A 12,723-nucleotide genomic window follows, 5' to 3' on the forward strand; every position below is an offset into this window, starting at 1 on the left:
GGAGGTACTTCTTTAAGCTAGGGGAAAATAGTAGAAAAAGAGGTAGAGGAAATGCATTCTTGGGGAGAGTTAAAGAGAAACCTACAGTAGAAATTCTACAAAAGGAAGAGGGATGCAGTGGATCAGTATGGAAGCTGTAGACACATAGCAATGAGTGAAGACACAACACTCAATCCCATAGCAGAGAGCTAGAGGAAGCACCAGCTTTGGAGAGTGAGGTGAGAGCAGCCCATGCCATGGGTGATATTGCTTGAGGGAGAAGCTGGAAGACTACACTGTCTTTGATCTGGACTAGAGCCCTAAGGAGGACAGGGTATATGCCTAACCCAGCAAAAAACAGCATGTTTCTCTTTGCCCATTGCCCCACAATTCTACTGTGCAACCAGCTGGGAGGAGTGCCACCTTGACACCAGTAGCAGCTTGGTCATGGCTTGTGGGCATGCACCCAGCAACAGGCAGGAGACGGTACCATATTGACAACAGCAATGGCTAGGGTGGCTCTTATGCACACATGTGATCCAGAGATTTTACCAGAGAGAAAAAAAATCTATATTCCTCGCTGACCTTGAGTCTGGCTGGGAGGATTGACAGGGAGCTGGGAACCCATGTAGGACTTAAGGTGCCCCCAGCTTCTCAACATATCATAGACTCTGGAGCTCAAACTGACAAGGTGGCTCTGGGATGATATTTTCCTTTCCATGGATGGGACAGGCTAGTAGGGAGGAGCAGATCACTTCTCAATAGCAATCTTGAATGTAAATGGCCTAAATTCTCCAATTAAAAGATATAGACTCACTGAATGGATTAAAAATAAAGACCCATCTATTTGCTGCCTACAAGAAACACACCTCACCAACCAAAATACAAGTGGACTTAAAGTGAAAGGATGAAAAAAGATATGTCATACTAACAGAAAACAAAAAAGAGCAGGTAAAGCCATTCTAATATCAGAGAAAACAGGCTTTAAAACAAAAACTGTTAAAAGAGACAAAGAAGGCACTATGTAATGATTAAGGGATCAATTCAACAGGAAAATATGACTGTAATAAATGTATTTGCACTCCAGGCCAGGGTGTCTGGCTATAGAAAACAAATGTTAATGGATCTAAATGGAGACATAGACTCCAATGTAATAGTAATGGAGGACTTCAGCACTCCACCTTCATCAAGGGACAGAATACCTAGACAAAAAAATCAACAAAGAAACAAAGAGCTAATCTACACAGCAGACCAAATGAACCTAACTGATATCTACAGAACTTTTCATCCCACAGTTGCAGAATACACATTCTTTTCATCAGTGCATGGAACTTTCTGTAGGATATGCCATATGGTAAGCCACAAGGCAAGTCTCAGCAAATTCAAAAAAATTGAAATCACACCACACATCTTTTCTGACCACAATGGAACGAAGCTGGAAATTAACAACTGAAGACTCTTTAGAATGTATGCAAACACATGGAGCCTGAACAACATGCTCCTGGATGAGCATGTTTCTTCTTTCAAATAAGAAAATAGGAAATAAATGGAAAGTAAAAAAAATTCTGAGAACGAATATAGATGACAGTATAACACATGAAAATTTATGGGATACAGCAAAAGCAGTGTTAAGAGGGAAATTTATACCAATTGGTGTCTACAGCAAGAAAATGGAAAGGCATCAAATAAATGAGCTATCAATGCATCTCAAGAAGCTAGAAAAACAACAATAAACCAAACTCCAAATTAGTTGAAGGAAAGAAATAATTAAAGTTAGAGAAGACATAAACAAAATTGAGCCAAAAAATACAAAAGATCAGTGAAATGAGAGCTGTTTTTTTAAAAAAATGAACAAAATTGATATGTTATTGGCCTAGTGAACCAGAAAAGAGGGAAAAGACCCAAATTAATAAAATCAGAGATGAAAAAGGAAATGTAACAACAGATATCACAGAAATTTAAAAAATCGGTCTTTAGAAGACACCTGGGGGGGCGGAGCCAAGATGGCGGAATAGTGAGGGCGCACACCGATAGTCCGGGAAAATTTAGTTTAATAAAAGGGGAGTTACGGTAGCCTCAGAAAAAAGAACCAGGAAAATATTGCAGAGGAAACTCTTCTGGATCCAGTGGCCATGAATCGGAGGACCTACTGGGAGAACAAGGTCGCCCACCGCGCGGAAGCCGAGCCGCGGAAGCCGAGTCGCGGGACCGAGCTGCGCAAGCTGCAGGGTCTGCGCGCCAGTGCTCGAAGGGGAGTGCGTGCCACACAGACAACAGCGGGGAGACTTGGGACGTCCAGGGCTCCGAGTCCACACATCGGCGCTGGAAGGGGAGCGGACCTGTGTGGAGAGCGTGGGAGCCCACAGTTCGGGACACCAGCGGCAGACTCAACACACCAGCGCTGGAACGCGAGGTGAGCCGAACCTCAATAACCCGAGACACCAGCAGGCAAGCGGAGAGAGGAGACTAGAGGGAACGACCCCCGGGGGGGGGACTTCACCAAGCTAACTGGAAGAGAGAGAGAGGGAAAAAAAAAGGTGACTGGTACGGACACGGGTTTCTCTCTCTCCGCTCACCTCTCAAGGGCGAGCAAGACAAAGAGCAGGCGCCATCTTGGACATACGTCATAAGCAGAGCGACCTCAGGTCTGCACCGGCCCTGAGCCTAGCAGAAAAACCTGACTCTGGGTGGGGCGAATTAACAGGAGATTAGGACCTAGTAAATTTGTGGTGCTACTGAACTGAGACTGTGAAAAAAGAGACGGTGGGGGAGAGAACTCACGGAATTCACGTGAGCACTCTCCAGAGACGCTACAATTCCGTAACTTTGGCAACCCAGTGGGAGACTGAAGGAGAATTTGAGCCCACTCTGAGGGCCGAACAGATTCCCTGTGTAGTCCTTGGGAAAGAGCTTCCGATCTCTGGCTCCTGTGGGTATATCATTTGCCTGCTAACTACCTCCAACTTCGTTCAGCTGTGCAGAATAACTTCCCTTTTGAATCAAAAAAAAGAGAGAGAGAGAGAGAGAGAGAGAGAGAGGTTTACCACGCCTAACCTGGGAGTGTCACCTTTGGCACACCAAACAGAGCTCTCAGGCCACACCCATCTCAAGCCCTAAGGCTCCATCAAAAACAGATAGTCCACTTAATCTAGAGTCATAGTATAACAAGAAAAAGCACCACAGTGAAGAAACCAAATATCTCCAATATGCCAAATAACAAACGCAAAAACCAAGGTAATAAAAACAAGGAAGTCACCACGAAGCCCTCAAATGAAAAAGACACCCCAATTCAAGATTATGAGGATGATGACATAGAAGAAATGCAAGAAGCAGATCTCAAAAAATTGATAAGAACTTTAAGAAGTTCTCAAAAACAAATTCTTGAACTACAGAAATCCTTAATGGACAAGGTAGAAAATCTCTCTCGTGAAAATGAAATATTAAGGAGGAATCAAAATGAAACGTAACAACTAGTACAACAGGAAACTGGGATAGTGACTGAAGTGAAGAATTCAATAGATCAAATGAAAAACACAATAGAGAGCCTTACAAACAGAATGGGAGAAGCAGAAGAGAGAATATCGGACTTAGAAGACAGAGAACAGGAAAGGATACAGTCAAACCAAAGAAAAGAAGAGGAAATTAGAAATCTGAAACATATTGTCGGGAATCTACAGGATACTATTAAAAACCCCAACATTCGGGTTCTAGGAGTTCCTGAAGGCATGGAGAGGGAGAAAGGATTAGAAGGCCTTTTTAGTGAGATATTAGCAGAAAATTTCCCAGGTTTGGAGAAGGACAGAGAAATACTAGTACAGGAAGCTCACAGAACCCCTAATAAACATGACCAAAAGAGATCCTCACCACGACACTTTGTAATTAAACTCTCCACAGTGAAACATAAAGAAAAGATCCTAAAATGTGCAAGAGAGAAACGTCAGATTACTCTCAGAGGATCTCCAATCAGACTCACAGCTGACTTCTCATCAGAAACTCTACAAGCTAGGAGGGAATGGCGAGATATAGCCCAGGTACTAAGAGAGAACAACTGCCAGCCCAGAATATTATATCCTGCAAAGCTATCATTTGTGAATGAAGGTGAAATAAAGACTTTTCATAACAAACAGAAATTGAAAGAATTTGTTGCCACTCGTCCAGCCCTGCAAAAGATGCTTAAAGATGTGTTACACACAGAAACACAGAAACACGGTCATCAATATGAAAGAAGGTAAAGGAAGGAAACCAAGGAAGGAAACTTCACAGCAAAAGATCACAGGGAATTCAAAGCATATATTAGAACTTATCTTTGGCAAATGGCAGGGCAAAGTTACCACTTATCATTAGTCACATTGAACGTGAATGGCCTGAACTGTCCAGTTAAAAGACACCGATTGGCTGATTGGGTTAAGGAACAAAACCCATCTATTTGCTTCTTACAAGAAACACATCTTTCCAACAAAGATCCATACAGACTGAAAGTGAAAGGCTGGAAAAAGATATACCATGCCAACAGAAATGAAAAAAGAGCGGGCGTAGCCATCTTAATATCAGACACCATAAACTTTACCACAAAAACCGTTAAGAGAGACAAAGAGGGACACTACATAATGATTAAGGGATCAATTCAACAGGAAGATATAACAATTATCAATGTATATGCACCTAACTACAGGGCACCGGTTTATCTAAAAGATTTGTTAACGGACTTAAAGGGAGACTTAGACCCCAATACAATAGTACTGGGGGACTTCAATACTCCACTCTCAGAAATAGACAGATCAATAGGACAGGAGATGAACAAGGATACAGTAGATTTAAACGACACTATAGCCCAAATGGATCTAACAGATATATACAGAACTTTCAATCCTACAGCTAAAGATTTTGCATTCTTCTCAGCAGTACATGGAACCTTCTCTAGGATTGACCACATACTAGGCCATAAAGCAAGTCTCAGCAAATTCAAAAGAATTAGAATCATACCATGCAGCTTCTCAGACCATAAAGGAATGAAGTTGGAAATTAGCAACTCAGGAATCCCTAGAGCATACGCAAACACATGGAGATTGAACAACATGCTCCTGAATGAACAATGGGTCATAGAAGAAATCAAAAGAGAAATCAAAAACTTTCTGGAAGTAAATGAGGATAACAGCACAACATACCAAAACTTATGGGATGCAGCAAAAGCAGTGTTAAGAGGGAAGTTTATATCAATAGGTGCCTACATCAAGAAATTGGAAAGGCACCAAATAGATGAGTTTTCAAATCACATCAAGGATCTAGAAAACCTACAGCAAACCAGACCCAAATCTAGTAGGAGAAGAGAAATAATTAAAATAAGAGAAGAAATCAACAGGATTGAATCAAGAAAAACATTACAAAAAATCAGCCAAACGAGGAGCTGGTTTTTTGAAAAAATAAACAAAATTGACACCCCATTGGCCCAACTAACTAAAAAAAGAAGAGAAAAGACCCAAATCAATAAAATCATAGATGAAAAAGGAAACGTAACAACAGACACCACAGAAATAAAAAGAATCATCAGAAATTACTACAAGGACTTGTATGCCAGCAAACAGGGTAACCTATCAGAAATGGATACATTCCTGGACACATGCAACATACCTAAATTGAACCAGGAAGACATCAAAAACCTAAACAGACCCATAACTGAGACAGAAATTGAAACAGTAATAAAGGCCCTCCCAACAAAGAAAAGCCCAGGACCAGATGGATTCACTGCTGAATTCTACCAGACATTTAAAGAAGAACTAACTCCAATTCTTCTCAAACTATTCAGAACAATCGAAGAAGAGGGAATCCTCCCAAATTCTTTCTATGAAGCCAGCATCACCTTAATTCCTAAGCCGGAAAAAGATGCAGCACTGAAAGAGAATTACAGACCAATATCCCTGATGAACATAGATGCAAAAATCCTCAATAAAATTCTCGCCAATAGAATGCAACAACACATCAGAAAGATCATCCACCCAGACCAAGTGGGATTTATCCCTGGTATGCAGGGATGGTTTAATGTGCGCAAGACAATCAATGTGATACACCACATTAACAGACTGCAGAAGAAAAACCATATGATTATCTCAATAGATGCCGAGAAAGCATTTGATAAAATACAACACCCGTTCATGATGAAAACTCTAAGCAAATTGGGAATGGAAGGAACATTCCTCAATACAATCAAAGCAATCTATGAAAAACCCACAGCCAACATCCTATTGAATGGGGAAAAGTTGGAAGCATTTCCACTGAGATCTGGAACCAGACAGGGATGTCCACTCTCACCACTGCTATTCAATATAGTTCTGGAGGTTCTAGCCAGAGCTATTAGGCAAGAAAAAGAAATTAAAGGGATACAAATTGGGAAGGAAGAACTCAAACTATCACTCTTTGCAGATGACATGATTCTTTATTTAGGGGACCCAAAGAACTCTACTAAGAGACTATTGGAACTCATAGAAGAGTTTGGCAAAGTAGCAGGGTATAAAATCAATGCACAAAAATCAACAGCCTTTGTATACACAGACAATGCCATGGCTGAGGAAGAACTTCTAAGATCAATCCCATTCACAATAGCTACAAAAACAATCAAATACCTTGGAATAAACTTAACCAAGGACGTTAAAGATCTCTACGATGAAAATTACAAAATCTTAAAGAAAGAAATAGAAGAGGATACCAAGAAATGGAAAAATCTTCCATGCTCATGGATTGGAAGAATCAATATCATCAAAATGTCCATTCTCCCAAAAGCAATTTATAAATTCAATGCAATACCAATCAAGATACCGAAGACCTTCTTCTCAGATCTGGAAAAAATTGGTGCTGAAATTTATATGGAGGCACAAGAGACCTCGAATAGCTAAAGCAATCTTGTACAACAAAAACAAAGCCGGAGGCACATCTCAATACCAGATTTCAGGACACACTACAGGGCAGTTGTAATCAAAACAGCATGGTACTGGTACAGAAACAGATGGATAGACCAATGGAACAGAATTGAAACACCAGAAATCAACCCAAACAACTACAGCCAACTTATATTTGATCAAGGATCTAAAACTAATTCCTTGAGCAAGGACAGTCTATTCAATAAATGGTGCTGGAAAAACTGGATTTCCACGTGCAGAATCATGAAGCAAGACCCCTACCTTACACCTTACACAAAAATCCACTCAACATGGATTAAAGACCTAAATCTACGACCTGACACCATCAAGTTACTAGAGAACATTGGAGAAACCCTTCAAGATATTGGCACAGGCAAAGAGTTTCTGGAAAAGACCCGGGAGGCACAGGCAGTCAAAGCCAAAATTAACTATTGGGATTGCATCAAATTGAGAAGTTTCTGTACTACAAAAGAAACAGTCAGGAGAGTGAAGAGACAACCGACAGAATGGGAAAAAATATTTGCAAACTATGCAACAGATAAAGGGTTAATAACCAGAATCTACAAAGAGATCAAGAAACTCCACAAAAACAAAACCAACAACCCACTTAAGAGATGGGCCAAGGACCTCAATAGACATTTTTCAAAAGAGGAAATCCAAATGGCCAACAGGCACATGAAAAAATGTTCAAGGTCATTAGCAATCAGGGAAATGCAAATCAAAACCACAATGAGGTTTCACCTCACCCCAGTTAGAATGGCTCACATGCAGAAATCTACCAACAACAGATGCTGGCGAGGATGTGGGGAAAAAGGGACACTAACTCACTGTTGGTGGGAATGCAAGCTGGTCAAGCCACTATGGAAGTCAGTCTGGAGATCCCTCAGAAACCTGAAGATAACCCTACCGTTCGACCCAGCCATCCCACTCCTTGAAATTTACCCAAAGGAATTTAAATTGGCAAACAAAAAAGCGGTCTGCAGCCTAATGTTTATTGCAGCTCAATTCACAATAACTAAGACCTGGAACCAACCTAAATGCCCATCAACGGTAGACTGGATAAAGAAATTATGGGATATGTACTCTTTAGAATACTATACCGCAGTAAGAAACAACGAAATCCAGTCATTTGCAACAAAATGGAGGAATCTGGAACACATCATTCTGAGTGAAATAAGCCAGTCCCAAAGGGACAAATACCATATGTTCTCCCTGATCGGTGACAACTGACTGAACACCAAAAAGGAAACTTGCTGAAGTGGAATGGACACTATGGGAAATGGTGACTTGATCAGCATAGCCCTGACTGCTAATGGACAACTTAATACATTATCCCTCTTAGTAGTTTTTTTGTCTGTTCTACTTAATATGACTGGTTTAATTCTGTAATTAATACACAGTTATTCTTAAGTGTTGAAATTTAACTGAAATATGATCCCTGTTAAACATAAGAGTAGGAATAACAGAGGGAAGAGATATATAATTTGGGACATGCTCAAGCTGACTTGCCCCAAATGGTAGAGTTAGAAACATACCAGGGGACTCCAATTTAATCCCATCAAGGTGGCATGTACCAATGCCATCTCACTATTCCAAGTGATCAATTTCAGTTCACAATTGATCATAATGAAAGGACTAAGAGTCAAAGGGAGCACATAAACAAGTCTAGTACCTGCTAACACTAACCGATAGAATAAATAAAGGGGAGAGTGATCCAACATGGGAAGTGAGATACTCAGCAGACTCATAGAATGGCGGATGTCCTAAATAGCACTCTGGCCTCAGAATCAGCCCTAAAGGCATTCGGATCTGGCTGAAAAGCCCATGAGAGTATTTCAGGCATGGAAAGCCAAGACACTCTGGCAAAAGATCTCTGTGAGTGAGATCCCAGTGGAAAGAACAGGTCTTCAAAGAAGGAGGTACCTTTCTCTGAAGGGAGGAGAGAACCTCCACTTTGACTATGACCTTGTCTAAACAAGATAAGAATCGGAGAACTCAGAGGGCTTCCGTAGCCTTGGAAACTCATGACTGGAGCATAGGGAGATTACTGATGCCATAGACAGGAGTGTCAATTGGTAAAGTCAACAACAGGAGTCACTGTGCACTTACTCCTCATGTAGGATCTCTGTCCTTAATGTGCTGTACATTGAGATTTAATGCTATAACAAGTACTCAAACAATATATTTCACTTTGTGTTTCTATGGGGGTGCAAACTGTTGAAATCTTTACTTAATGCATACTAAACTGATCCTCTGTAAAAAAAAAAAATTATCAATTCCTAACTTGACTCTCACTGGGATTAAACATGACAATAGGTCTGATCTGATTTCATCATCATTTAAAAAAAATCATCTATTATTTTTCACTTTATGTTTCTGTGTGAGAGCAAACTGTTGAAATCCTTACTTAATGTATACTAAGCTGATCTTCTGTATATTAAGATAATCGAAAATGAATCTTGATGTGAATGGAAGGGGAGAGGGAGTGGGAAAGGGGAGGGTTGTGGGTGGGAGGGACGGTATGGGGGGGGGAAGCCATTGTAATCCATAAATCGTACTTTGGAAATTTATATTCATTAAATAAAAGTTAAAAAAAAAGAAATTTAAAAAATCATCAGGAATTACTACAATGAGCTATAGGTCAATAAATTGAAGTATCTTTTTTTTTGGTTGTTCTACTTAATACTATTGGTTGAATTCTGTAATTAATACACAGTTATTGTTAAGTATTGAAACTTAACTGAAAAGTGATCCCTGTTAAATATAAGAGCGGGAATAAGAGAGGGAAGAGATGAACAATTTGGGACATGCTCAAGCTGACTTGCCCCGAATGGTAGAGTTAGAAACATACCAGGGGATTCCAATTCAATCCCCTCAAGGTGGCATGTACCAATGCCATCTCACTAGTCCAAGTGATCAATTTCAGTTCACAATTGATCATAATGAAAGGACTAAGAGTCAAAGGGATCACATAAACAAGAATAGTGTCTGAAAATACTAACGGATAGAATAAAAAAAAAGGGAGAGAACGATCCAACATGGGAAGTGGGATACACAGCAGATTCATAAAATGGCAGATGTCCTAAATAGCACTCTGGCCTCAGAATTGGCCCTTAAGGTATTCGGATCCAGCTGAAAAGCCCATGAAAGTATTTCAGGCATGGAAAGCCAAAACACTCTGGCAAAAAAAAATGACCTAAATGAAGTATCTCTGTGAGTGAGATCCCAGTGGAAAGAACAGGTCATCAAAGAAGGAGGTACCTTTCTCTGAAGGGAGGAGAGAACCTCCACTTTGACTATGACCTTGTCTAAATATGATCAGAGTCCGCGAACTCAAAAGGCTTCCATAACCTTGGCAACTCATGACAAGAGCCTAGGTTGATTACTGACACCATAAACAAAAGTGTCAATTTGTTAAGTCAACAACTGGAGTCACTGTGCACTTACTCCTCATGTAGGATCTCTGTCCTTAATGTGCTATACATTGTGATTTAATGCTATAACTAGTACTCAAACAGTATTTTTCACTTTGTGTTTCTGTGTGGGTGCAAACTGTTGAAATCTTTACTTAATATATACTAAACTGATCTTCTGTATATAAAGAGAATTGAAAATGAATCTTGATGTGAATGGAAGAGGAGAGGGAGCGGGAGAGGGGAGGGTTGCAGGTGGCAGGGAAGTTATGGTGGGGGAAAAAGCCATTGTAATCCATAAGCTGTACTTTGGAAATTTATATTCATTAAATAAAAGTTAAAAAAAAGAAAAATCTAGAAGAAATGAATAGATTCCTGGACACATACAATCTACCAAAATTGAGTCATTAAGACACAGAAAATCTAAAACAAACCAATAACCAAGATGGAGATTAAATCAGTAATAAAGACCCTTGAAGTCATTTTACTTAGTGAAATAAACTAGCACTAAAGAACCCTTCATTCAGCCCAGCTTCCAAAATAACCACTGCTGTGGTCAGCAGAACTTTATGTTAACTAAAAATGTTTTCCTTTTAAAAATGCCACCTACCTTCTCTTTGAGCCAAATCTCTTGCCAGGCCGGCTAGATAATGGAAGTCAGCAGGATACCTCCCTTATGATGTACTCCATGTGAAGAGATAGATAGGTCTGAGCCTCATGACTGGCAAGGCCTTACAGCTCACCTGATTATTTTCAAGCCCTTTCTGTCAGTTCCTATTTGCCTCTCAGTGGAAAAAAAAAAAAAGAAAAAACAAATCTTGCTCATGGTCTAGACACCTTTCTTAGGACCTCTAATAATGACTCTGTCCTCAGTTTTAGATCCTCTGAGTTTAAACTGCTTGTTAGGCTGGTGCTGTAGCTCACTTGGCTAATCCTCCACCTGCGGCACCAGCACCCTGGGTTCTAGTCCCGGTTGGGGCACTGGATTCTGTCCTGGTTGCTCCTCTTCTAGTCCAGTTCTCTGCTGTGGCCCAGGAGGGCAGCGGAGGATGGCCCAAGTGCTTGGCCCCTGCACCTGCATGGGAGACCAGGAAGAGGCACCCGGCTCCTGGCTTCAGATCGGTGCAGCGCTCCAGCTGTGGCGGCCATTGGGGGAGTGAACCAAAGTGAAAGGAAGACAAGTTTTTTTTTTTTTTCTTTGAAATTGTACTTAAAAATCCCAGTGCAGGCCAGCGCCACAGCTCACTTGGCTAATCCTCTGCCTGCAGCACTGGCACCCCCGGTTCTAAGGTTCTAATCCCAGGTGGGGTGCCGGATTCTGTCCTGGTTGCTCCTCTTCCAGTCTAGCTCTCTGCTGTGGCCTGGAAGGGCAGTGGAGGATTGCCCAAGTGTTTGGGCCCTACACCTGCATGGGAGACCAGGAGAAAGCACCTGGCTCCTAGCTTCAGATCATTGCAGCGCGCCAGCCGTGCGGCCATTTGGGGGGTGAACCAACGGAAAGGAAGATCTTTCTCTCTGTCTCTGTCTCTCTCTCTCTCACTGTCTAAATCTGCCTGTAAAAAAAAATTAAAAGAAATAAAAAAACAACAGTGCTATGAGGTTCTTTGGGTTTTTTTCTCTCTTGGAAGCCCCCCTCCATGCCACTCTGGCTGGAGGTCTTTGACTCTAATAAATCTTTTTAAATCTCAAAAAAAAGAGACAAATATCATATGTTTGCCCTGATCTCTGGTAACTAGTAGAGTACCTAAAATATAATGTATAGGAGTGAAATTGACATTTTTGAGATTCGATGATTGTTTACAGTCCTTCTCTCTACTCCTGATGAGCAATGTTTTTTTTTCTCTTACTATTTGTTGAACTGTTTACTTAGTGTAGCACAAATCTTATGAACATAAAGTGAACTGAAAGTAGATCATTGCAAAAATTAAGAGAGGGAATAGGAGAGGAAGGAGGAAGAAGGTTTGGAGCATGTGTGGGAGGGAGGCCAGGGTAGGAAGTATCAGTATGTTCCTAAATCTGTATATATGAAATACATAAATATTTGTATACTTTAAATACAAAAACAATAAGGCTACAATTGCTGTAAACATTTGTGTGTGGATTTTTGTGTAATGATGAGTTTTCAGATAAGCTGAGTAAATACACAGCAACAAAATTGCTGGATCATGTGGTGAGATTAGGTGCAGTTGTGTAAGAAACTACTGAACTGCATTCCAAAATGGCTGAATCATTTATTTATTTATTTATTTTGCATTATCATCAGCAATCAGTGAGCATTCCTTCTTCTGCATCTTCACCAGAAATTGATATTCTGTTTTTTCAATTGTAGTCTTTAATAAAGATCACTAGTAGAGTCTCATTGTTCTTTTAATTTTTAATTTTTGAATGACAAATGATGCTGCATGTCTTTTCTTTTTTTT

This window comes from Oryctolagus cuniculus, chromosome 3 (genome assembly GCF_964237555.1).
Source record: "Oryctolagus cuniculus chromosome 3, mOryCun1.1, whole genome shotgun sequence".
Lineage (NCBI taxonomy): Eukaryota > Metazoa > Chordata > Mammalia > Lagomorpha > Leporidae > Oryctolagus > Oryctolagus cuniculus.